Source organism: Bufo bufo, chromosome 2 (genome assembly GCF_905171765.1).
Source record: "Bufo bufo chromosome 2, aBufBuf1.1, whole genome shotgun sequence".
In the NCBI taxonomy this organism is placed as follows: domain Eukaryota; kingdom Metazoa; phylum Chordata; class Amphibia; order Anura; family Bufonidae; genus Bufo; species Bufo bufo.
The window spans coordinates 788,625,065-788,651,513 of record NC_053390.1 but is presented as its reverse complement, the minus strand read 5'-3'; the positions used below and the strand labels follow the sequence as shown (position 1 = coordinate 788,651,513).

The 26,449-nt window shown below is 48.6% G+C and overlaps 1 protein-coding gene across 2 annotated transcripts in view; it reads left to right on the top strand.

Moving 5' to 3' along the window:
- Positions 1 to 12,831: 12,831 nt before the first annotated feature.
- NSD2 (nuclear receptor binding SET domain protein 2) overlaps positions 12,832 to 26,449 on the top strand; it is a 98,065-nt gene continuing 84,447 nt past the window's right edge. Inside the window, exon 1 of one of the 2 annotated variants that reach the window (XM_040419220.1) lies at positions 12,832 to 13,082. The gene's annotated coding sequence lies outside the window, so the exon portion shown is untranslated. The remainder of the gene's footprint in view (positions 13,083 to 26,449) is intronic. The other variant, XM_040419219.1, reaches the window with a different exon arrangement.

Sequence of the window (26,449 nt, the reverse complement as noted above, 5' to 3'; positions counted from 1 at the left end):
TACATCATGTTGATAAATCTCCCCCATGGCCCCAATTTACTAATCTGTCTGCGCCAAAAATCTGGCAAAAAAGTGGCGCACTTTTTTCCAACAGGCTTCATGATGGACGGGGCTCAGCCTGAGCTGGCGTCTGAAAAGTTTAAGCGTAGTACCTCTCTCCGCCAGAGAAGCATTGTTCTATGCATGGCTGGACAGGGAGTGCGCAGAGTTTTCTCTGGTTACTACAGCCATCCGAGTTCCTGTGGCTTTACTTTGTTTTTCACCCAAGTAGTTCCGCTGAGCTGGACTAAGATCACCATAGGTTTCTCCTGGAAAAGCATGGCGAAAATGTGTGACCCAAAAATGTGGTTGTTAAAAAAAGCACGTAGTTTGTGGCATTATGTTTATAAGCCAAAGAAAGCCTAAGTGAGGTCTCATGCACACAAACGTTTCTGTGTCCGTTAATGTTTTTTTGGAACCGGGTGCATTCCGTTACGCATGTTCGCTCCGCAAAAAAAAAAAAAAGTCCTATTATTGTCTGCATTACAGACAAGTATAGGATAGGACTATTGGGGACCAGCCGTTCCGCAAAATCCAGAATGCACACAGACGTCATCCGTATTTTTGGCGGACCGCATGAGGCCTAAAATGTAGTCCTATTAGGCTAGGGCTCCAGTTACATGGAGTAGACCAGGGGTCAGGAACCCCCAGGCTCTCCAGCTGCTGTGTAACTACAACTCCTGGCATGCTTTATTCACTTCTATGGGAGTTGCATGCTGGGAGTTGTAGTTTCACAAAAGCTGGCGTGGCGGAGGTTGCCGTCCCCTGGAGTAGATTGTAATTCCTGATAAAATCTTTAATCCTCTGCAGTTTCAGTGTTTCCCTATAGGAATTTTTTATTTTTTTTTGCAAGGGTGCGCAGGTTGCAGTAATACTGCGGTTATAAAGGGAGTCCGTCAGCAAGGAATTCACTGTCAAGCCAGGCACAATGGCCCAGAGTTACTAATCTCTTTAAAAATTTGGGGCATCTAGGATTTCTACACTTTTTTCTGGAATGCTTGATGAAGGGCGGTGCTTAACAGAAAGGGGTGTGGCTTCATAAAGGGGTGGGGCCTTGGATGCCCAAAGTTGCGCCACAATTCAGGTGTACAAATCTGTCTCAAAGTAAGCCAACCAGGAGTTGGTACGGAGTCGGAGAAAAGGGTCTGTTCCTGCAGCACATGTGATAAATCTGGTGCAGGTCTACACGGCCCGTCTAAGGCTACTTTCACACTAGCGTTAGTATTTTCCGGTATTGAGATCCGTCATAGGGTCTCAATAACGGAAAAAAAAAGCGCTTCCGTTTTGTCCCCATTCATTGTCAATGGGGACAAAACGTAACGCATTCCGTTCCGTTCTCATACCGGAGAGCAAACCGCAGCATGCTTCAGTTTGCTTTCCGTCCTGGGATGCGGAGCAAGACGGCATGACCCACAATGCGAGTCAATGGGGACAGAACCGTTTTCTCTGCCACAATCGAAAACTGATCCGTCCCCCATTGATTTTCAATAGAGTTCATGGCGGATCTGTCTTGGCTATGTTTACAGATAATACAAATGGATCCGTTCATAACACGAACGTGTGCTGCCCGTTTCCGTATTCTGTTCCGTGCTTCCGCACCGCAAAAAGTTCTATCTTTTTGCGGTGCGGAACAGAAGGATCGCGGACCCATTCAAGTGAATGGGTCTGCGATCCCCAATGCGCCTGCCCCACGGACAGTGCCCGTGCATTGCGGACCTGCAATTTGCCGTCCACGGCACGGGCACGGCCTTCACACGTTTGTGTGAACGAGCCCTTAGCTGTCCATTGCGTCATTATGGGGAAAAAGTACTTTGAATCCATGTGCAAATGAGCAGTGAAGTGCACCGAGGGCGGGCCCAAGTCACTCTGTGCACCCTAGCTCCTCCTCCTTCCTCACCCAGCCCCTCTCTCTGCTTCCTGATGGACAGGCCCATTTGCTATAATTTACTCCAGAAAACTGGTTTCAGGCATTCAGGTTCTGGCGCATGGTCGTCACAAATGCGAGGCATACGCCTCCTAATAAATTTGGTTCCAGCTTACTCCCACGGGCTTCCTACTAATATTGGCATCTGAAATGCCTGTCTAGTAAATGAGCCCCATTGGGGGGAGATTTATCAAAACTGGTGTAAAGGAAAACTGGCTTAGTTGCCCATAGCAACCAATCAGATTCCGCCTTTCATTTTCCAAAGGAGCTGTGAAAAATGAAAGGATCAATCTGATTGGTTGCTAGGAGCAACTAAGCCAGTCCTCTTTTTACACCAGTTTGAGAAATCTCCCCCACTGTGTCTGTGCATAGTGAGTGGGTGGCGGGTTTTAAAAGGGGTGTGGTTCATGAAAGGGCGTGGCTAAGCCAGAGGTGGCACCATGCTGCGCAAGCTGCTCCCGAGCAAGTATTAAGAAAAGTATGTACATAATACCTAATAATATATGACATAATAATCCCTCCTGTAAGATAGTAAAAAGCTGTGACAACCCCTGTCAGAGCAGTAATAGCAGCACTACTGGTTGTCGAACAGCTTTCCTACAGACCAACGTCAAAAGAATTGACTCAATGACTTCTCAGCAACCTGACTCCATGATGAGATCCATGGCAAGATGGTCAGTGGTTCAACCGCGAACATGTCCGTTAAGGATCTGTGTCCGTTTTCTTGCCCTCCGTGTGTCTTCCATATTCCACGGACTCTGCTAGGCTGCAAATTAATTTCCAAAGCATCTCCTACCAATGGTCCATGAAAACCACAGAACAAACATGGATGCCATCCACATTGTGTCTGCGGTTTTCACGGACCCGCAGACTATAACGCACTTGAGGGATCCGTAATTGCAAACAAAATTAAGGCGTGCTTCCGAAAAAAACACTGATGTGCAACTATACATTAAAGTTAATGAGCGATTCATGGATACCACGGATGTACACGGCTGCAGTTCACCGACGTGTGAAAGAGGCCTTCAAAAGGTTACCCAGCAGCCTTCAAGGGGCATCTGTCAGAAGTTTTGTACCTATGAGACTGGCTAACCCGAGACATGTGCGCTTGGCAGCTGAAGACATCTGTGTTGGTCCCATGTTTATATGTGCCTGCATTGCTGAGAAAAAGGAAGTTTTATTATGTGTAAATGAGCCTCTAGGAGCAACGGGGGCGTTACCGTTACACCTAGATTCTCCACTTTCTGGTGGCCCTGGAAAAAAAACTAAAAGTGGCAGCATGTTGTAGGTGGATACAAATTGACAGAAGACGGGACAAAACAATACCCTAGTGCAGCACAGAATACCGCCCCAGCAGAACAAAATACTGCCGCCCCAACAACAGTATTCAACTGTATCACAGTTGAGTTCAGGAGGGCATCTGTGGCCGTTGAGCATCAGATCATTATGTACCTGGTCTGCGGCCATCAAGAGGAGTTGAGTGGCCCCCTGGGCATCGGCTAACCGGGAAAATTTCCCTGTAGGGTCTATGGCCAATAAGCCCCTGGGGATGCTCAACCTGCGGCCCTCCAGCTGTTTTAAAACTACAACTCCCACCATGCCCTGCTTGTAGGCTGTCCAGGCATGCTGGGAGTTGTAGTTTTGTACCAGCTGGAGGGCCGCAGGTTGGGCATCCCTGCTCTACTGTTTCATTTAGGCGCTAGTGTGAAAGTAGCCTAATAAAAAGAAAAAACACGATGCTCACCTGTTCACAGTAAAGTGTGTTCACTGACGTGGCTTGGTCCCGTGAACCGCTGCTGCCAATCAGTGGCCTCTGCGATTACATGTCCCTGCTGGTGCGGATATCCCCTTTGGGCCTCTTGCGCACGAACGTTGTGCATCCGTTCCGTGCATTGGGGACCACAATTTGCGGTCCCCAATGCACGGGCAACGTCCGTGCGGCGGCCGGGGGCGGATCGAGACCCATTCAACTTGAATGGGTCCGTGATCCGTCCGCACCACGCAAAAAAATACAAAAACGAGTTCTATTTTTTTGCAGTGCGGAGGCACGGACAGAAACACCATGGAAGCACTCCGTGGTACTTCCGATCCGTGCTTCCGTTCCGCATCCATTCAAGCGAATGGGTCCGCCTCCGTGATGCGGAGTGCACACGGGCCGGTGCCCGTGTATTGCGGACCTGCCGTATGCGGGCCGAAATATGGCCACGGGCACACAACGTTCGTGTGCAAGAGGCCTTAACCTGTAGAATACAATACTCAATAATAATGATCACTATGAGGACGCTCGGCCTCGTTGATACTATTATTACTACGAGGAGGAAGTGGTTTCACCACAAAACAATCTAAACTGATCATCTTAATCTAGGTATGGTAAGTGCTCAGGAAAAATCACCTACGCAGTCTGAAAGTACATGCAAATCTCCGCTGGTATGGTGCACAACCGGTGGAGCGTAGTTCGTCACAGCATCAAGTGACTCCATGAATGACGAGGACATCCTGGTCTGTGAGTAGTGAGGAAACCGTCCTAGACCCTCAGAAACTCAGCTTCTGAATGGTTCTCCAACGCTGGGATTTCCACTGTTCTGGGGGAATTCAGGTAACACCTAAATGGTAGATGTTCCCCTGGTGCCTGATCATGGAGCACAACGTTTTGAACAGGGAAGGACGGGGACACTAATGGCTACCTGCCCTTCAGAGGTCCCACTCATGTAAACATAGGTGCTAGAGCAGATGTTAGCCTTGGAAGGAGCATCATATATGGCCTTGCATCCAAAGCTTGTGCCCACTACAGATCAGTACTATACAGTATAGATAGTATACGGCACTGTCATTAGATTATTGTCACCGTATGTCGCTATGAGCACTGTATAGCGGCATTATATAGCATTCTTATTTCGACAATTGTATGGAAGTCTTATTTGGCCTACATGTGCTCCATGTAGTTAGACCATATAACTGTTATGGAGCCCAGGGGGAGGGGGGCTCCATGTAGTTAGACCATATAACTGTTATGGAGCCCAGGGGGAGGGGGGTCAGCGCTGAACTCTTTCTCTTCCTGACATGAAAACCCTGCATTTTCATGCAACAGCCACTAGAGGGAGCTCAGTGCAAAGATATGTTTACAGCATCTATTGCATTCAGTGGTAACTGTATAAATTCCGAGGCACTGAGCTCCCCCTAGTGGTGGCTACGGGCAGACAGTTTTGTGATATATTATGTGAAATGAAGCATGGATTTATCACTATTTATGCCGGTTGAGTAAAATGGTGTCCACGATAAGCGCCATATATATGAAGCACCTGTTCCACTTATTACCACACAGAAGTTGGATAAAGTGGGTGAGGCAGAAGGACGAAATTTTTTCATTGCATTCTTTTTTTTTATTATTAAAACTTGGGAGTATGAGAAGCACGCAAAACGGGAAACTGGGTAGGGTGGGGGCCCAATGAGATCTGTGAACGCCCCTGCATACTTTACAGCTATTTGGCCACCACACTGTATAGTTCTATACATTATTACACCATATGGGGACGGACTCCAACAAAAGGCACACTGCAGGGCATCATCCAAGACCAGGGCGAGGGTCTACACTGCTGCCGTACCCCTCCATTCATTCTGTCCCATAGAGAATGAATGGGGCCGCACAGCATATGCTTGACCAGCCGCTCCATTCACTTCAGGGTAAGGGCCCTCGTTCTTGTGATGTGTGGGGGTCCCAATGGTCAGACCACCACTGATTTAAACTTTAACTTGTTATAATTATATATTGTTTTTGTATCACTGGATTGAGAAAGCTATCATTTTTTTTAACTTATCCCATTTAGCTTTTTTTTTTTTGGGGGGGGGGAGCTATGCTTTTTCTTGGGGTACAAGGGATTATCTAGGATTTTGATAGGTCATCAGTATCTAATCGGTGGTGGTTCGACACCTGGGACTGCCACCAATCAGCTGTTGGAGAAGACACCAGAGCTCCTGTGAGCGCCGCAGCCTTAGCGCCGTACATTGTATAGCGGCTGTGCTTGGTATCGCGCTCAGCCTCATTCACCTCGATGGGGTTGAGCTGTGCCTAGGTCATGTGACCGATGAACGTGACATCACACGGCCTGAGAGAACCCAGCGCTGCTACTGCGAGCACCGGTGCCTTCCCAAACAGCTGATCAGCGGGGTCCCGGGTGTTGGACCCCCACCGATCACATACTGATGGCCTATCCATAGAATAGATCAGGTGTACTCAACTGGTGGACTGTGGTCTGAATCCGGACCGCGGTTGCCAGCTGTCTTGACCCCTGCATGCACCCGGGTGTCGGCTCTCAGGGGGCACCAGAGGCCAGAAGCCATGAGGGCTTCCATCAATACGGATGGAAGCGCTCATTGCTGGAGCGCAGGGATCTGCGGTCTTGTCACTCACCGCTCAGCTCCCTGCGCTCCTCCCCTCCTTCAGGCCGGCGGCGCTCTGAATGGTGAAGCAGGAAGACTTCTCCCAGCTCCACCATTCAGCCTGCAGGCACAGAGCGCGCTGCTGGCCTGTGTGGGCGGAGCCTGCAGTCCGGAAATCTGCATACACTCCACCCACACAGTGCTGCAGAGCGGTCTGTGTCTGCATGGGAGAGAGAACTGTGAGCTTCAGGAACGGGACAAGGTGAGTAGTTACTGTGTTTTTGTTTGTTTTTTAACACAGAGGGGGCACAATAGGCATTTCTACTCTGGAGGGGGCACAATGGCATTTCTACTCTTGGGCATTGCTAATGTGAAGGGGGACACAATGGGCATTTCTACTATGGAGGGGGCACAATGGTCATTACTACCATAAAGGGGGCACAGTGCACAGAGGGCATTATTACTGTGAAGGGGGCACAATGGGCATTACTAGCACAGAGGGCATTACTACTATAAGGGGGCACAATGGGGATTTCTACTATGGAGGGGGCACAGAGGGCATTATTACTGTGAAGGGGCACAATGGGCATTACTACTAAGGGGCACAATGGGCATTAATACTATTAAGGAGGGCATAATTACTTTAAAGTGGGTACAATGGGCATTACTACTATTAGGGCATTATTACTGTGAAGGAGGCACAATGGGGATATTACTATGAAGGGGGCACAATGGGGATTATTACTGTGAAGGGGCACAAAGAGGGCATTAGAACTGTGAAGGGGCGGCAGAGAGGACATAACTACTGTGAGGGGGCACTTACGGTACTCTACATACTCTGTGGGGAGGAACTAAGAAGGCATCACAATGTGTCAGGGGCACTAAGGAGCATTATAATGTGTGGGGGCACCAAGTGATCACCCTGCTGTGAGGGTGCACTTAGGGGTATCATACTCTGTGGAGCACTAAAGGGATATCATACTGTCTGAGGGGGCATTAAGGGGCATCATTATTGTTAGGGGGCACTGAAAGGACATTCTTACTATTTGGTCGGCAGAAAGGAGATTAGGTGGGCTTGGAGGTGTGGATTATTGTAAAAAAAATAATAATAATGCAGCGCTACACCCCAATGGTGTTGTATATTTTTTAGTTTTGCAGCTCGGACCTTCATCCTACAGCAGACTCAGGTTATGTGGACCTTTACAAAAAGTACTTGAGTACCCCTGGAATAGATCATCAATAATACAATTTTGGAAAAGCCCTTTAAAGAGGACCTTTCATGGGTCCGGACATTGTAAGATAACTATCTGGACATGTAGAGCGGCGCCCACGGATAATAGTAAATGCAGTGAGATCCCCGGGCGCCGCTCTCCATGTCCAGCTCTTACAATGTCCGGACCTCTTTAAAGGGCCGCGGCTGCAATACCAAGTACAGCCACTATGCAATGTACGGCGCTGTGCTTGGTTTGCTGTAAGGCGGCCCCCTCACTGATCGGCGGGGGCTCCCTCCCAGGTGTCGGACCCCCCTTCATTCAGATAATGCTGACCTCTCCGAGGACAGGACATCAATATCAAAATGTCAGACAACCCATTCACCTTAGTGGGAGGGGGTGGAGCTAATGGCAAAAAATGCCATTTTTTCCCCATTTTACATTCACATCATTCCTAGTGCAGCATCAACTACAGCAATACCAAATATGTAGTTTTTAATCTTTTTTTTTTTAATTTAAGAGCCATAATTTCTCAGTTGATGTCGCCCGATGTGGGATTGTTTCTTTTGCAGAACCAGTCATATTTTTTAATGGAGTCCTTTTGGGATTCATATAAATTCTTGATTAACCTTAAAGGGGTTCTCCTCCGGAGGAGGCCGGACGGACATGACCAATTGAATGCACTTTATTTAACACGTAACGCTGTGAAACAGCAAACGCGCTGCCGCCGTGGCTTGCTGATCCCTATTTGTGTCGGTGGCAGCTTAGAAATCCACATAATTCTCTATCCCTTTAATTTTAATAATTACAAATGGGTCAAATAAAGGGGTTCCCTTATATTTCATCATGCTGGAGAGGAGGAGGACTGAGGACAGGGTGAACTGGTAAGGGGGGGGGGGGGGGCGGAAGTCTCACCGACCAGCCCTGTCACCACAGAACGGCACTTGTTTTTATTCGCCGCCCTCGTCAGCGACAACTTATAAACACAGAGGCCACGCCCCCTAACGTTCCCGCCAAAATGCTCGCGGTTGAAGGTGAGCGTCCCTTCTCACGTGATATCGGCGTGACCACCGCGCTTTTATATCGGCGGGGTCTGCAGGTGCACCTGAGCCGGTAAGGCGCAGGAAGCTTGAACGGTGTGTTGTGTGTGTGCGCGCCGCGCCCCCCCCCCCGGCTCCGGTTACACGCTGCAGCCAATCACAAGCGGAGTTGAGCGCCGATGGGCGGGACTTCACCCAGTTGCGTTATGCGGTGACGTCAGGTGGGTCTGGCTCCCCCTAGCTGTCAGCGGGTGACATTGGCAATGACTGGTGAGGGCGGGTCACCTCTGCTCCAGCTGCTGGGTGTACTGGAGGGATACGGTCTATACAAGGGGGGTATATACATGTCCAGCTAGGGGGCAGTAACACAGCTGTCACACTGCATGTTGCAGAGGCCATACAAGCTATACTGTGGCTGACTGCTCCTTTTCCCTGCAGGGAAGCTGTCAGCAGTTTGCACCCTGGTAAACTGCTGACACCACTGCATAGCTCCTGAGGAATCAAGTGATGCTGACGATTATTCATCAAGGAAAACTGAGAAAAAGATTTAAAAAGTAGTAACTCGTGAACCATATGCAAATGAGCGGCCAAGTGTCCCTCTGCCTTCAGTCGCGCCGCCGTCATAGGAACGTCTCCTGCACGGGCGCCGTTTGTGCACTGGGCACAGGCTTCAATGATGTAACGCGCATGCGCCAGTCTCTGCTGCGCTGCGTGCCATAATACAAATCACATCATTCTGGGCATGCATAGGCCGTGCGTAGACGCCGGTTCCCCTCTGACCGGCGCATGCACAGGAGTTGGACAATGTCCCAGGACGCTGGAAACCAAAAGTGACGACTCTCAGACATTGATGGCCTAACAATAGGTGTGGGACCTGCTCCTATCTCCAGAACATTCCCCCCCCCCCAAGTATAGAATAGCGCACTGTGCAAGCGCGGCCAACCCTCCGTTCACCACTATGGGAACATGCTATTTTCGTTACTCCCATAGCATTGAATGGAGAGGACGCCGCTCATGCGCAGCTGATCTCTTCGGGGGGGCCCATTCTGAACATAGGGTGGGCCCCGCACCTGTCTGTCATTGACAGCCTATCTCCTTTAAGTGGGGAGATATTTGGCATAGGGCAGTGATGTCGAACCTTTTAGAGGCCGAGTGCCCAAACTGCAACCCAAAACCCCACTTATTTATCGTAAAATGCCAACACAGCGATTTAACCTGAATACTATAGTTCAATATAGTATATATTCCATGTACTTCATCATTTAGCTATTAAAGTCTGCCTACATTCAGTGCCCTGTCTGTGCTGTTCATAGTGCGCCCTGCGCTAATGAATTGGCAGGAAAAGTCTAAGGCATATTGGTACACCATAGACTTTTTTCACAGTGCGGGTGCCCACAGAGAGGGCTCTGAGTGCCGCCTCTGGCACCCGTGCCATAGGTTCGCCATCACTGGCATAGGGTATTCTTCATATATGATCTCGCTTCCTCAGGACATCTCCAGCTATGTCAGCAGTTCAGTGGGGTGAAAACTGCTGACAGATTCCCTGTAAGATCTCCTGCACACGACCATTGTGTGCGTCCATGGTTCCATTTTTTTTCGCGGACCATTGACTTTCAATGGGTCTGTGGAAAAATCGGAAAATGCACCGTTTGGCAGCCGCATCCGTGATCCGTGTTTCCTGGCCGTGAAAATAATATGACCTGTCCTATTTTTTTCACGGTCAACGGTTCGCGGACCCATTCAAGTCAATGGGTCATTGAAAAATCACGGATGCACACAAGATTGTCATCCGCGTCCGTGATCCGTTTTTGCAAACTTGACTTCGATTTTTTTTTTCATTTTTCATGTCCGTGAATCCTCCAAAAATCAAGGAAGTCCCACGGACGAAAAAAACGGTCACGGACCAACGGAACCCCGTTTTGCGGACCGTGAAAAAATACTGTCGTGTGCAGGAGGCCTAAATGCCAGCGCCCGAGCAAGGTGCTGCTTGTTAGAGGCTCTTCTTTGACTTTTAGGGAGAGGTCCTTAGTGGAGAAAGTTAATACAAGCCACTTACTAATGTATTCCGATTGTCCATATTGCTTCCTTTGCTGGCTGGATTCATTTTTCATGGTCACGACCACCCTGCAGTCCAGCAGTGGTGGTCGTGCTTGCACACTATAAGATAAAGTGCTGGCCCTCTCCGATGGACGGGACTGCACATAGGCTCGTGCATTTTCCTATAGTGTGCAAGCACGACCACCATCGCTGGATTGCAGGGTCGTCGTAACCATGGAAACGAATAGTGATGGAAAAATGAACACTCCTCTAGGTCTCTGGGAAACCTATTCAAGTTAGCTAAGGCTAGTTTTAGGCCTCTTTCACACTTGCGTTGTCCGAATCCGGCGTGTACTCCATTTGCCGGAGGTGCCCGCCGGATCCGTAACAACGCAAGTGAACTGAAAGCATTTGAAGACGGATCCGTCTTCAAATGCGTTCAGTGTTGCTATGGCACCCAGGACGCTATTAAAGTCCTAGTTGCCATAGTAGGAGCGGGGGAGCAGTATACTTACAGTCCGTGCGGCTCACGGGGCGCTCCAGAATGACGTCAGAGCGCCCCATGCGCATGGATCACATGATCCATGCGATCACGTCATCCATGCGCGTGGGGCGCCCTGACGTCACTCTGGAGCGCCTGGGGAGCCGCACGGACGGTAAGTATTCTGCTCCCCCACTACACTTACCATGGCTGCCAGGACTTTAGCGTCCTGGCAGCCATGGTAACCATTCAGAAAAGCTAAAACGCGGGTCCGGCAATGCGCCGAAACCGACGTTTAGCTTAAGGCCGGATCCGGATTAATGCCTTTCAATGGGCATAATTCCGGATCCGGCCTTGCGGCAAGTGTTCAGGATTTTTGGCCGGAGCAAAAAGCGCAGCATGCTGCGGTATTTTCTCCGGCCAAAAAACGTTCGTTCCGGAACTGAAGACATCCATATGCATCCTGAACGGATTTCTCTCCATTCAGAATGCATTAGGATAATCCTGATCCAGGATTCATCCGGCATAGAGCCCGACGACGGAACTCTATGCCGGAAGAAAAGAACGCAAGTGTGAAAGAGCCCTTACACTAGCGCTCAAGATCCGGCAGGCTATTCTGGGGGACGCTGCCTGAATGCCCCGTCCCCCCCCGCCGGCCCCTAATTAAATATAATAGGGACTGACGGAGATCTGGCCTGCAACCCGGCAAAATATGACGAGAATCAGCTGGACAAATACCGAGCATAGCCGTCCAATCACTGCTCAGCCTTTTTAAACAGGCTTCCTAGCAAAACTAGAATAGCAGCTACCAGCCTCATATCTGCAAAGATCAGAGCAAATCGGCTGAGAGGCCTTGGGGGGAGACCTCTAGGTGGGTACAATTTTTTATACGGAGACCAGCCCAATGTGACGACTACTATAGGCTAGGCAACATTTCTCCCAGTTTTGGGGAAAAATATATGCAAATTAGCATAGCTGAAATCAGAATGGATTATTTTTTTTTTTTTATACCTTTTGTCAGGAAGGCTAATTTAAAGGGGTTTTCCACAATTTTAAAAATTGACCTGTTATCAATAGCAGATCGGCGGGGATAGGGACTCCCGGGCCGATGGACTGGTGAGCACAGCAGCTTCTTCTTATACCAGTGATGGCTTATGTGAAGCTCAATCCTGTTCAAGTGATGGACCTCAGCTGCAATACCAAGCACAGCCACTATACAATGTAGGGCGCTGTGCCCCTTTGTGTGTGTGTGTGAGTGTAATATATATATATATACACACATACATACATACACACACAGAGACTTATAGAAAAGCACAAGTGAGCTGGTGGCAGTATCGGATTAGACAAGCCCCCCCCCCCCTTTCCAATAGGTGGGCCCATTGGCTACTCAGGTCTAAGGCTCTTAAGTGGGATAACCCATTGAACAGGTGGAAGTTGGGGGGGGGGGGCGGCTAATGGAACAAACCTTACAAAATATTCCGTAAAACGAAAACTACGTCATAAAAACCGTGAGGAAAAAAAAAAAAAAAAACTCCCTCCATTTTTATAGGACTATTGTCACTAAGAGGCTCCCGAAGGGGTTAAAGCCGCCTGCTTCTCTCACACACACGAGCTATTCAGTGTCGTAGTAAATGACGTGAGGAGGACGCAGGGCCCCCGCCATCCTCTCTCTCTCGCTCTCCCCGGCGGCGGACGCGCCAGCTCACTCTCTACGTCACCCACCAAACGTTACATTTGAAATCTCCGGTCGTGCCGCCGCTGCCTCACCGCCCCTTCAGCCAATCAGAGGACGGAGATTTTCCCGCGAGGCATGCAGCGAAGAGAGGGGCGTTGCCCTAAGATCTCTAGTGGGCGTCTCCCCGTGGACGAGGGGGAGGGGCTTATCGCCGCCGTGTGGCCTGTCTCTCTCCATTGATTGCCAGCCAGGAGCAGCGCTTACCTCAGCGAGCACATAAGGATGCCACAAACAGGTCACTTCTCCGTTTCTTCTCCCTCCCCCCCTCCTCCGTGTGTCCTCCCTGTACGTGTGTCTGTGTGCCCGGGGCCTCTCACCAGCCGCTCCGTGTGAGGCGGGGGGGTGGGGGGGTTGATGTGGGTGGCTGGGCCTGAAACTTGGCGGGATCGCCTTTCTGCGTCTGTTCCCTTCTGTGTGATGAGGGCCCTGCAGGAGATTCCCTTCTGTGTGGTCCAGGGCCCCCATTATATGGCTGTGTGTCCCCCCCACGAGCCTGTGGGTCCCAGGGGCCCCCATTATATGGCTGTGCCCCCCCCCCCCGCAGGGTTATATTGGGTTGGTTTTATACATGTATATAATATTTTACCTCACAATGCCCGGTTTATAGTTATTTTCCCCCCAAACGAATAAACATGTCGCCCGTTAAGTTGTGCTGCCATTTATTAGGGCGTCTTTCCGCGTACGTTGCCACTGAGCCGCCTGTGTTTTATGTAACCTACCGTGCAAAGATTGCGCGTCACAGTGATGTCATCCGCACTCGCGATGATGTCAGCGGAGGTACTGTTAGGACGCATTCACACTTGACAGTCACGTTTTTTTTGTATCGATGAGATCTGCCTAGGATTGGCCGTGACGTGTGTATACGTCCTGTCGTGGGCGTGCTCCAGGGGCGGCGGGCAGGAGACGGTGCCATTCGGCAGGTGTAGGCATCCTGTACCAGTGAAGGAAACATGGAGCGAGCAATCGCGTTCCACCGTATGTTTTTCAGAGGATGACAAAGCAGCAACCTGATTGGTTGCCATGAGGAACTACTCCATCTTTCCTTTGCAGCAGGTGGAGCGTCTATGGGAACTGTGTCTGGTACCTCTGTCTAGTGAAGGATTGTCCTTGCTGGTCAGAAGTCATTAGGGACCACGTCTGGACCAGTCTAGTGAAGGATTTTTCTTGTTGGTTAGAAGACCTATGGGCCACCACGTCTGGGCCAGTCAGGTGAGGTATTGTCCTTGCTGGTCAGTAGACCTGAGGGCCACCACGTATGGCTGTCTAGTAAGGGTTTGTCCTTGCTGGTCAGAAGGCCAGAGGGATGCCACATATGGACAAGTCTAATGAAGGATTTTTCTTGTTGGTTAGAAGACCTATGGGCCACCACATCTGAGACAGTCTACTGAGAGATTGTCCTCGCTGGTCAGGAGGTCTGAGGGCCACCACATCTGAGCCAGTCTACTGAGGGATTGTCCTTGCTGGTCAGTAGACCTGAGAGCCACCACGTATGGCCTAGTCTAGTAAGAGATTGTCCTTGCTGGTCAGAAGGCCTGAGGGACGTAACATCTGGACCAGTCGGTGAAGAATTGTTTTTGCTAGTCAATACTTCCACATTTGGGCTAGTCTAGTGAAGGATTGTCCTTGCTGTTCATAAGACCTGAGGGTCACCACATCTGGGCCAGTCTAGTGATGGATTGTTTTTGCAGATCAGAATGCCTGAGGGCCACCACGTCTGGGCTAGTCCTAGTGAAGGAAGGATTGTCCTTGCTGTTGGGCTTTAACCTGAGGGTCACCACGTCTGGGCCAATCCTAGGTTACTACTGCCCCTAGGTCATTGCAGGCAGTCAACTTCTTCGGTTGGTTTTCCATTAATATCCTATGGCTCCTACATAGGTCTAAGTGACTACTGTGTTGTCCATCTTTGGGCCTGACCAGCAGTAGTTGTCAGGGAGGCCTGTAGCTATAAGGCCTCTTGCACACACAAATGTTTTTTTTTTTCTGTCTACGTGCCGTTTTTTTGCGTACCGTATATGGAACCGTTCATTTCAATGGATCCGCAAAAAAAAAAACGGAAGGTACTCCGTATGTCTTCCATTTCCGTTCCGTTCAAAAATAGAACATGTCCTATTATTGTCCTCATAACGGACATGGATAGGACTGTTCTATTAGGGGCCAGATCTTCCGTTACGCAAAAGACGGAATGCACACGGATGTCATCCGTATTTTTTGCGGACCGCAAAATCCAGAAAGACATACGGTTGTGTGCAAGAGGCCTAAGTGGCCATCTCCATTGGATCATTTCTGACCAGTCTACTCTTTTTGGGGAGGTCGTTCTCCATGTGCAGTGACTTTTATCTTTGCATAGTCTTAAAGGGGTTGTCTGACCCCGCAACGTTTTATAAAAACCTTACGCGGTCTCTGTTGTCCGTGCTCTAGCCATGACTGGTTGACATGACGTGTGACTTGCGGAGCTGGCCACGGTGTCCACCTATGGCCCCATTCACACGCGCAATACGGATTGTCAGGATCAAAAACTAATGGTTTTGCACGAAAATTCAGTCCCGTTTTTATTTCTACGATTGTGTTCAGTGTTTATTTTTATTTTTTTCCTGGGCGGATGCAATTATTTTCGGTGTTTTTTTTTTTTTTTTTTTATATTTATATATATATATATACACTTGAGTGCATCTCTTAGTAACTATCAGTGACAAACGCATTGGATACGGACGTCTTCCGTTTTTCACACAAGCCTCATTCACTTCTATGGAGCCCAGGGCACAATATAGGACACGCTGCCTGTCTTGCGGTCTGCAAATTGCAGATTTGCAAAGCATGGATACCGACCGCGTACCTTCGAGTTTTGCGGAACGGAACATCCTGCCCTCTATAGAACAGTCCTATTCTTGTCCGCAAAACCGCAAGAGTAGGACAATTTTTATTAATTTTTTGGGCTGTGGAACGCACATACGGCCTTGTGAATGGGTCTGCATCTGAGCCACAAAAAACGTGGACCAAAAGTACTAAGGGGTCGGCTGAAGCAGGAAGAACAGACTTTGGGGGTCCTAGGGGAGCGTCAGCGGGGGTTGGCAAGGTATTCATTTTACACCATAGTGTGGTCTTTATTTTAAAAAAATATATATAAAAAATCATGGAGTTGTTCAATTATTATTATTTTTTTTTTCAATAACTTTTGCCCTCCAGCCGAGAAACTAGCCTTGGTATGGAGTTATTCGCAGTTATCTCATGCTGGGGGGACAAATTAAGGGGGGGGGGGGGGGAACCTGGACAACCCCTTTAAGAATTAAAAAGAATGACACTTCTTAATTAAAGTGGGCATTGATGTCGGTCAAACGCCTGGTCCTGGGGACAAGCAAAATGCTGCGTTAATCATAATGCGGGAGCTGAGGGGGCGGGGCATGACACAAAGCATCATATAGATAGAACCTTTGTCATGCTCCACCCCTCAGGCCCCACACTAGGTGTAATGCAGAGGGTCAGTTTTGCCTTTTCATGGCGGTCGCAGTGTTAGGGCCCGTGCCCACGGCCGTGAGCAAAACGCGAATACTGTCTGGCCCCGAATAGAACCGTCCTATCCTTGGTCCGTAACGTGGACGATAATAGGACATGTTCTATTCTTTTGCGGAACAGACACCAGTCATTGAAGTGAATGGTTCCACGTACAGGCCACAAAAAAACTGAACGGGGGGGAATAAATTGCTTGTGTGCACGAGCCCTTAAAGCGCTAGAAATGTGTCCGTATCTACCTAATCCTACTGTGTTGATCCAGAAGTAGGTAAAACCCCCATGAGATGGTCTTCGTCGCCAGCTCTGCTACATGGCTGTTCTTTGTGCATGAGCTCCAGTATCTGTCACCAGTGCCGGGGCCCTTTTTTGACTCTGTTATGGGGCCCTATGAAATGTAATTTCACCCCTGCTCTGGATCGTAGTTTTCCAGAAGTTTGCACTGCCGCTTTTACACCTCTGAAACGATGCATCACACGTACCTACCGCCGCTCATCGCCATCAGAGTTGAAGCCCCCTAGAACTGCGGCGGTCCGGGCGTTACACCCATAATACGAGCACTGTGAAACTATTACTTCCAGCAGTTGCTGGGCTGTACTCTGAGCTCCCATAGAAGTGAATGGAGCATGCTGGGAGTTGTAGTTTTCCTAACAGCTAAACCTGGTTAGAACTCTATAACAATCGCTAATCTAACAGTTCCCTAATCCCTTACATAGGCCTTACTCTATTTAGGCTGGGGTCTACTGGGCGATCTGGCCACGTCCACCCGGCATGTGTCCAAAGATTGCCACGTAACCGTGCAGCCGACGAACTTAATGGGGATGTCTGTGTGGACTTGTAAATATATATATTTTTTTTTTTTCTGTTGTGATTCTGGAGTTGCAATCGCAGCTCAGTTCAGTTGCTGCGAGGCGATCTTTGCCTGTGCGTCGGTTCCCCAGCAGGAGCGGAACGATTATTCCTCATAGTCTCCCGCCGAGCGAGCATGCAGCTCCATAATACCCAGCATTAGCTCGGGCTTGCATTGCACGTGCGTGTCCTAATAGACAGGCGGCTGCGATCCGTGATCTCGTCTGTGTCATGTAAGGGGGGGGTGCATTGTGCATACGTCCGTCCTGAGCCTGGTGCCCCCACCGGCTGCACCCATTGTGTGTCCTCTGGCATGTAGGTGTCTGTGAAGGCGGCCATATTTCAGCACTGCAGCCTGTGTGTGTGAAGGATCTGGGAATAATAACTTGTAGCTGTGGAGGAATGCTAATATAAAGAGCTGCTCATGACGCCGGCCGAACAATACAGCGTAGAGGTCTGCAGAGCTGCGCCTCCTCATTCTGGCTTACGTTGCAAGCGTTGGGCTTCTGTAGTGTTCGGAGGCCTTATCTAGCCATATGTCACAGGGGACGCTGGAAGTCTCGGCTTGGGTGAAAGTTGAGCAGCTATTAGTCATGCTTGTTCCAGGGCAGGCTTGTCCCCCCTTCCTTCCCCCCCCCCTTGCATACTTCACGGCTGGGGGAAGGAAACTGCATACCCAACGCGTTTTACCCTCTGCTTTTAGTTTAGAGAATTGGGTTTGCAGGCTGCAGATTACACACTGCCTAATCCCTATTTCCTGTGACTCAGTGGTAGTCATTGGTTTATGGTCAGAACGTAGTTTGTCCCCCCTTATTATACTCAAATTCATTTTTAAAGAGGATCACCGGCCCAGCTTACTGGGGGAGGAGATGTCCGTACTGCCACCCGGTCAGCAGCGGTGCACGAGGCCCCGGATACAGGGGATGTTTCTGTCGGGTGGTCATTTTCAGCCTGCTAGGGTTACGCGGTGGATAAAGACGGCAGCGTCGCGATGCTACGTTGCAGCATATGAAAGTGTAGGCTCGAGTTGCAAGTCGCTGGTTTTGTGGTCGTAACGTAGCCATATTCACTTTAATTTCTGTCGCCATATAGCAACGCCAAGCTGTTTAGTGAGTTCAGATGTTCAGACTGTTAGTGTGCTGCGTCCACCAATTCTAAATTCACGCCAGAGCTGAATGCGCTCGCTGTCCGTAAGGCCTCGTGCACACCGCCGTTTTTTTTTTGGTCTCCTGGTCTACAAAACGGACATGTATAGGACATGTTCTGCCTTTTTTGTGGGCCAGCGAAACAGACACATGGTGTCCGCGTTTTTTTACCCCCCCATTGAAAATGAATGGGTCCACGTCTGATATGCAAAAAATGTAGAAAAAGTATATGGTTTTCATGCATGGAGCCTAAAGGATGGAATCGGAGGATCCGCTGCAGAGGGCTTACGTGCACAAATTTGCAAATGGGTTGACGATAATTAAAGGGAATGTGTCACCAGGAAATTCACTGATAAACAAGTCACAATATTTGAATCCATATGCAAATGAGCAGTTAAAGTGCACCGAGGGCAGGGCCAAGCCTCTCTGTGCACCCGTGCGCCTCCTGCTTCCTCTCCTTGATTGACAGGACCATCTTCCAGTATTCATTACGTTTTGAGGCTTCACAGCAAGCTTTTGTCGCTCGATGGTTGTTGCGGCCAAAGTCGCCCTTTATGATCGGATCCTTTCCAAACTGCTGATTGGTGGCCATGTTGGAGCTCCAGCAATTAGATATTGATGACCATCCATATTCTACTCCGGAAAACCCCTTTAAAGTCCGATCTTTACCCCCAAAAGTAAGCCGAAGTATAAAAAAAAAAAAACATTTATCTTTAAAATGCAGCATTGTAAAAGGTGGATCTTAGGTTTGGAAAAGTCCAGTTTGTTCCCCTAATGTTCACAAGGTGCAGATGACCATGGACAAATTCTGCCATGTTGGTTCCGGGTTCCAAGGTAACACGGCAGTGCGCACACGTACACGTCATGTGTTCAACCGTAACTTTTTTGCAGTGTGTTTTTATTATGAAATTGTGTCCAAATTTTTGGTGTTCTCCATAGTGATGTGTCCATCAAAATTAGCGCGGTGCGCTGTGGTCGGTGTATTTCTAATTCCATGGATAACCTGTGTTACGGTAGAGACTCACAACATGATTAATAATAGAACACATCAGTCTGAATTATTTAATGGGGTTCTCCGGGAATTAAGAAAATGTAAATTCTTAAATATTATTTTATTATAAATATATTCACAAATACCTTTCATTAGTTATAATGGCTCGTTTTGTCTGGGGAGCAGTTATTAGGAGAAATAAAATGGCCGCCGTCCTATTAGAATAGACAGAACCTGTCCTAATCACACAGGAGGACAAGTTACTTCACAACACTGAGCTATAGAGCTGCCTCATCCTCCTTCTGCTTGTCAGGGGTTATGATGAGGAGACATGGGAGGAGGTGAGGATGTGGCGGATGAGCAGCAGCACTTGTACCACAGCCTGTCCGTCCTCTCTGTACTTCATGTCTCCTCATGAATTTAATTCTCCAGAGATTCAGCTAAAGTTCTTCTCATTCAGGATGATAATCCCTGACAAGTAGAGAGGAGGATGAGGCAGCTCTTTAGCTCAGTGTTGTGAAGTAACTTGTCCTCCTGTGTGATTAGGACAGGTTTTGTGTGAACTAATGGGAGGGCGGCCATTTTGTTTCTCCTGATGATCGCTCCCCAGACAAAAGGAGCCATTATAAATGAAAGGTATTTGAGAATATGTTTATTATAAAGTTATATTTAAGTATTTTCATTTTCTTAATTCCTGGAAAACCCCTTTAGGAAATGGGTCCTGTGTCCATAGCGTGCCGTCACTTGCCTGTTATAGCGCCCCCTGCTGTTCTTTTAGATTCCCTCAGCAGCTCAGTCCCACCGGCCGGATCCTCTTGTACACAGTCGGCGAAGTGCTATTGTACATACAGCCAGCCAATAGGAGTCAGCGCTCAGCACTAGAAGGAAATCAAAGGCACAGCAGGGGGCGCCATAAAGTTTTCTTGCAGTATCCACGCACAGGAGCATTTTTTAAAAAGAGGTTTCCAATATTAAAAAAAATGGTTCCTTTTGGTGCTGTGACAGAGGGAAGGCCGTCTTATGCTCTTGTGGCCTAATTAGCGCGTATGGACGTCAGGAACGTCCCTCTTTGGGGGGTGTCTCCTATGGTGACAGGAGATGGGTAAGGGTACGGCCACGCGGCACAGGTCAGGATTTTTATTTTAGAAGCCAAAATCAGGAGTGGGTCATGCAAGGACAAAGTATGGAGAACAGATACGACTTCTCTTTTTTTGAATTTACTCTGGTCTTGCTTTGAGGGTGCGGTTGCAGCGATTTTACCGCAAAATCATTGGCTGCTGCAGGTGGACGTGGCTTGGCCGTACGCTACTTCTAGTTTTCTGTACATGTCTGTTTTGTTTCACCTCCTCACGGTTTCAATATCTCTGCTTGTTGGGACTGACTGGTGTAAAACCTGTACAGACATTTAAGACTTCTGGGCTTATAGACAAACAGTTTTTAGTGTTGTTGGTTTTTTTTTTTTGTTTTTTTTTTTTAAATAAATGATGGGGCACTTTTGGCATAAGCTATTGGGGGCTTTCCTGGTGCATACCCCTATGTACGCCATAAAATAAAGAGGTTGTTAAGGGAATCTGTACCCCGATTTTGGAGCGTTCTCTACAGTAAGCCTCCTGCACACGAACGTGTGCTGCCCGTTGCGTAATTACACGGGCACCGTTCCGTGGGCATTCCGCATCACGGATGCGGACCCATTCACTTTAATGGGTCCGGAGATGCGGAAATGGTGCTTCCGTGGGGTTTCGTCCCGACTTCCGTTCCGCAAAAACATAGGACATGTTCTATTTTTTTTGCGGATCGCGGACCATTAAAGTGAATGGGTCTGCGATCCGCTGCGGCTGCCCCACGGTCGGTGTTCGTGCATTGAGGTCCGCAATTTGTGTGCAGGAGGCCTAATACATGAGTTCTACTACAGCTATGGAGTCCAGATCATTATTTTTCCTTCTGCTCTCCCCCCCCCCCCCCCCCTGCTGTCAGCACTCAGAGCTGCATGAAATACATTGTCAGGACTGCTGCGGTGCTCAAGTCTCTCTATTATGTTAGAACAGCTCAGCAGTCCTGACAATGTATTTCAATGCAGCTCTGAGTGCTGACAGCGGGGGGGGGGGGGGGGGGGGGATGGTGATCTGGACTCCATAGCTGTAGTAGAACATATCTGCAAGTCCTGATGCCTGGACACTAATTATATCTCCTGCTCAATACTAAGGAATCCTGAAAACGTGACCGGTAGGTTGGTCCGAGGACCGGAGCTGATAAACCCTGGTTTAGAAGCTGTTGTGCGCCTATTTCATCACTGGTGGACAGTTTAGCCTTAGCTCTTTACATTCAGTGTCCTGTGGCCCCCTTGTTTGCAAGGTAGAGGGGCCACACATACGTTGGTACTCAGAATTATATTGGGCGAGAGATGTGGAGAGACAGCTGGGTGCACCCGCCCTTTCTAGAATAGGGACAGTAGATAACTCTTAGAGTGTCCTGGCCTCAGTGTACTGTATAGAGAGCCAGGGGCCCCAGGCAGCGCACAGCCAAGGGCCACTTATACGTCAGCTGTGGAATTTCCTTTCTTCATCATGTACTTGTACGTGAGGTATACTAGACATGTGGAAATTGTAAGCTCATGTGGTGAGGCCTCTGTTCGGTGCTTGGTATCTTATTCCTATAGGTAATGGCGGTATTAGGATTCTATTCCTGGGTATGTGTTTTTTTATTGGCTGAAAGCTTTACATCTGCCGTTGCTTTGTTCTCCTGACAACACTTCTTTGGCTGCCCACCTGCCTTGTCACGTGAAGAGGACAACATGGATCTAGCTTTAACCAGACTGTTCATGCGCCGCAACACTTCAGCTGAAGGTATTAATACCTTTCACTTATCGATCCCATTGCGTCATTCTGGAGAAAAGTTGCTTTTACACTATATGCAAATGAGCAGTTAAGTGCACTGAGGGTGGGTCCAAGCACTCTGTGCGCCCTTGTTCCTGCGTCCTATGCCAGCCCCTCCCTCTCCTTTGGTGAGTTGACTGCAGGCGCTAACAAAGAATGTGAGTGCACTGGATGGATTAGGCCCGCCCTCAGTGCACTTAACTGCTCATTCATTTGCATATGGATTAAAAGTACTTTCTTGGAATGAAGCAGCGGATCGCTAAGTGAGAGATATCCTTACCGTCAGCCGAGCTAGCCCTACAGTGCATTCGTGTGTGGTTTACCAGTGAATTTTCCTGGGGACATAATCCCTTACCTTAGCCGAGCTCAGACACCAGGATGTTATAGTGTTACTCACTGTGGGACTCAATGTACATAGTATTTCCATAGGAACTAGGTCTCGGGGGGGAGATGCTTCCATATAATATACCTTAATTGCTCCAACATATGACAACATTTTTGTCGCTGTTGTAATCCATACATCTGGAGTAATCCTAGCACACAGAGGCCATCACAACTACTGCCCTCATCCTCCATCACTGTGGCCGCTTTTCTAAGAGTGTTTTTGAAAGGGGAAGCAGAACGCAGTGACCAGAAATCCAGGATGCTTTGTGGGAATGAGCTCAATGAAATATGAGGGCAGCCTTAGAATTAAAGGGGTCATGTCACCTCTGACCTTGGGGTCCTGTCGCTAGGATAGGCCCCCGAAGTCTGATAGGTGCGGGTCCCACATGGAACATGAGGGCACACTGAGCGGCCCGCCCTCCATCATTGCTATGGAGTGTCAACTGCTCCATGGCTCTGCTATTTCCATAAGCCCCATAGAAATAAATGGAGGACTGCAGCGCATGCGCGGCGCGCCCTCTGGCACTTTGTCCCGGGTCCCAGAGGTGGGACCTGCAACTATCAGACATTGGGGCTATCGCTAGGATAGGTCCCCAATGTCTGTTGTGAGACAACACCTTTTAAGGGTTTGACCAAGATTTTACAAGTGATGGCTTTGCCTCAGAATAGGCCATCGATGTCTGATTGACGGGGGTCCGACACCTCGCCGTTCTGCCTCGCCGTTCTGCCCATTGTGCAGTGGATGGAGCTGGTTACTGCCCCACTGAAGTGAATGGAGGCAGATCCATCCACTGCACACAGTTTCGACACCAAATTAAAATCCTGAACAACCCCTTAAGGATGCACATTTTCCTGTCAGATTGCAGCGAATTGTGAATGTGTTACACGTGGGATTTCCGTGGATCTCATCATATGCATCGCAAAGGGGTGGAAATCTGCATCATAAATTGATTCGCTGCAATTAAAAATCCACACCGTCCGTCAGTTTCGCCAAATCCCCCATTATCTACCACAGACGCGATGCGAGTGCGCCCTAGCAGAGGGATAGACGAGGCGCCGGACGGTAAATGCCTGTGCTTGGTGACTCTCGGCCGGCGGTGCTCTTCTGCTGTGGAGACGCTTGTAAACTATCTCTCCAGTCTATATTAATAGCTCGCAAAATATCCTGCACCTAATAATTCACAGCCAAAAACCGACCCAGTATCGGGTGCACGGCCCTGGGATGGCGGCTTTATATGCAGGACGTACATCCACGCTTTGCTTGGTTCTTCTGCAGATTTACATTTTTTATTTATTATTTTTTTTCGTTTGAGGCTTTAATTAGCATTCAGTAGACTCGTTAGTTTGCATTGCATGATCTCGGTGCTATAAATCCTAATTGTGCATTTGCTTCTGCTCTGGTTCATTTTCTCTGTAGTCGGCTTTCAGACAAAAAGGGAAATGGGTCCCTTATATAATGTTGTAATGGGATTTGTTTCTTTTTAGCTGGATTACAACCCCTGGTTGTTGGGAATGATCATTTTCATCCTGCACCTGCCGTGCTGTCCTTTAAATAGACAGCAGACACCATGTACAGTGTCTGTCAGTAGTTAGCAGATTGTGTCCCCCCCCCCCCCTTCCCCCCCCCTTCCCCCATATCCGTCCATCTGTCTGGCTGCCCATTTATATATTTGTATATTTGTATAGGTTAAACATGTCACCCTTTTAGACGTCTACTCAAGACTAAATATATGTAATTCTTTTGATCTTTCTTCATAACCAAGACCCTCCATGCCCCTTATCAGTTAAGTCGCTCTCCTTTGTACTTTTTCCAGCTGCAGTGCGTCCTTTCTATTGACTGGTGCCCAGAACTGGATTGCGTATTCCAGATGAGGCCGCACCAACGCTTTGTAAAGTGGTAGTATTACATCCCTGCCTCGTTTAAAGGGAACCTGTCACCGGGATTTTGTGTATAGAGCTGAGGACACGGGTGCTAGATGGCCGCTAGCACATCCGCAATACCCAGTCCCCATAGCTCTGTGTGCTTTTATTGTGTAAAAAAAACGATTTGATACATATGCAAATAACATAAAAGAGTCATATCTTACTTGTGTGACCAGAGAAGAGTCATATTTTCAAGCTCTGACTCATCTCAGGTTAATTTGCATATGTATCAAATCGTTTTTTTTTCCCCCCACAATAAAAGCACACAGAGCTATGGGGACTGGGTATTGCGGATGTGCTAGCGGCCATCTAGCAGCCCATGTCCTCAGCTCTATACACAAAATCCCGGTGACAGGTTCCCTTTAAACGAGGCATGGACTCGCGGGGCAGGGATGTAATACTACCACTTTACAAAGCGTTGGTGCGGCCTCATCTGGAATACGCAGTCCAGTTCTGGGGGCTACGGAACAGACATACGGATGCGGACAGTACAACGGTGTGCTGTCTGCATTTTTTGCAGACCCATTGAAATGAAGGGGTCCTCACCCAATACGCAAAAAATTAATAAATAAACAAACACACGGAACATCGATCAGCTGTTCGAGAAGGCACCAGTGCTCCTGTGAGTGCCGCTGGGTTCTCTAAGCTTTCCCAAAGCCAGTGATGTCACATTCATCGGTCACATGGCCTAGCGCTATACCAAGCACAGCCGCTATACAATGTACAGCTTCAATAATGCAGCGGCACTCACGGGAGCACTGGTGCCTTCTCAGCGGAGGTGCCGGGTGTTGGACCCCCACCAATCACATACTGATATCCTGAGGATAGGTCATCAGTATAAGGCTACATTCACACAAACGTATTTTGTTTTAGTGTCCGTTCCGTGTGTTTATTTGTTTTTTTGTTTTTTGCGTATTGGGTGAGGACCCATTCATTTCAATGGGTCCGCAAAAAATACAGCACACCCTGTACTGTCCGCATCCATATGTCTGTTCCGTAGCCCCGCAAAAAATAAGAGCATGTACTATTCTTGTCCGTTTTGCAGACAAGGATAGACATGGTTACAATGGATCCGCAAAAAAAATAAACTGATGCCAAAAGCACGCCATCCGTATTTTTTGCGGATCCGCATTTTGCCTAAAAATCTTGGAAAATCCTTTTAATAAATTAAAATAATAGAGGACCCAGCACTGAACCTTGGGGTACACCACTTATCACCCTGGACCGTTCTGAATAGGAATCATTGGCCAAAACTCCCTGGACACGGGCCTTCTGCTAGTTTTTAATCCAATTACAGACTATATTTTCTTAAGGTGGATTTACACAAGCCAATGATCAGGAACGACCGTTTCTGCGAATGCTCATTTTTAACAATCTACCCATGTAAATGTGCCGCCGATCACCAAATGAACGGGCAGCAGATTGTGCCACCTAAAAAGTCATCTCCTGGCAAGAAACAATCATTCTGTATGGGGATGAGGGATTACAATAGCCATCCCTCGTCCTCATACTGTGAAGGAACAGCCAACAATCGGCTGTAACATCGTGCGGTATAAACCCACCTTAAGACCGTATTTTACCTGTTAAAGGGGTTATCCCATGACTAATGTAAAAAATAAAAAAACTGACATCATATAGCACATGGCAATCTCTTTCTAAGAAAGCTAGAACCAGCCCCTGTACCTCACATGGATCCAGAGATCTCCTCGTTCATAGCTCAAGGGGAGTGTCTTTTCTGCCCCAGCTCAGGGGGCGTGTCCATGCTCTCCCTATCACAGCTCAGGGGGCGTGTCCATGCTCTCCCTATCACAGCTCAGGGGGCGTGTCCATGCTCTCCCTATCACAGCTCAGGGGGGGTGTACATGCTCTCCCTATCACAGCTCAGGGGGCGTGTCCATGCTCTCCCTATCACAGCTCAGGGGGCGTGTCCATG